Raw genomic sequence first — 950 nt, 5'->3', positions numbered from 1 at the left:
ATTCGCTGCTCCCTCTGCTGACAACGTGGCCATTGGGCTACAGATCTGAAGTCCAGCCTCATCACAATGGCGCAGGCTATCCCGTTCTGCGGCAAGCCTAACGAGGATGCCAATGCTCATTACAACAGTTCCTGGAGATCTGCAGCATGTACACCATGAAGGGAGTCAGTCCAGACACCGTTAGGCTATGGCTGTTTCTGTTTTCCCTCCTTGGGAAAGCGAAGCAGTGGTTCTATGCCAACCGTGCTACAATCAACACCTAGGACAAATGCTCTACAGCATTCCTGTCGAAGTTTTTTCCAATGGGCAAAACCAACGCCCTTCGTGGAAGAATTTCGAGTTTCCAGCAGACGAGAGATGAGTCTATTCCTGAGGCATGGGAATGACTTCAGGAATATGTGGCCGCCTATCCTCACCATGGGATGGACGACTGGCTTATTCTACGGAATTTCTACAATGGACGCACTCCCACGTCTCGCGACCACTTGGACGCGGCAACTGGAGGAGCCTTTGTCTCTAAGACGGTTCGAGGAGCCGTCAATTTAATAGAGAAGATAGTCTCCAATATGGGTTGGAGTGAGGAACGACTCCAGACCCATCAGCAAGGTATGCACACCGTCAAGGAGACGGAGATGCTTGCTGCCAAGCTGAACCTCCTCATGAAACGCTTGGACGACAACGACAAGAGATCACAAGGCACCATCGAAGCCTTGGACTCACACGTTATATGTGAGGTCTGCAGAAGCACGAGTCACTCTGGCAACAACTGCCCCTAGACCCGTGAAGAGGCGATGTACATGGGCAACAACAACAACAACGGGTATCATCCACAAGGAGGTCAGGGATGGAACCAAACTCGCCCATATTATCAAGGAGGTAACAACAATGATAACTTCTCTAACCAGCCCTCCTTGAAAGATCTCGTCTTTGTGCAAGCTAAAACCACATAT

At 50.3% G+C, this 950-nt stretch overlaps 1 non-coding gene across 1 annotated transcript; it reads right to left on the bottom strand.

Moving 5' to 3' along the window:
- Nucleotides 1-317: 317 nt before the first annotated feature.
- Nucleotides 318-424, bottom strand: LOC127772407 (small nucleolar RNA R71). Its single transcript, XR_008017395.1, has one exon. It is a non-coding gene; the product is annotated as a small nucleolar RNA R71 (small nucleolar RNA).
- Nucleotides 425-950: the final 526 nt, after the last annotated feature.

Source organism: Oryza glaberrima, chromosome 4 (genome assembly GCF_000147395.1).
Source record: "Oryza glaberrima chromosome 4, OglaRS2, whole genome shotgun sequence".
NCBI lineage: Eukaryota > Viridiplantae > Streptophyta > Magnoliopsida > Poales > Poaceae > Oryza > Oryza glaberrima.
Note: the sequence above shows the minus strand (reverse complement) of the source record. Positions and strands in the feature narration are given on the sequence as shown.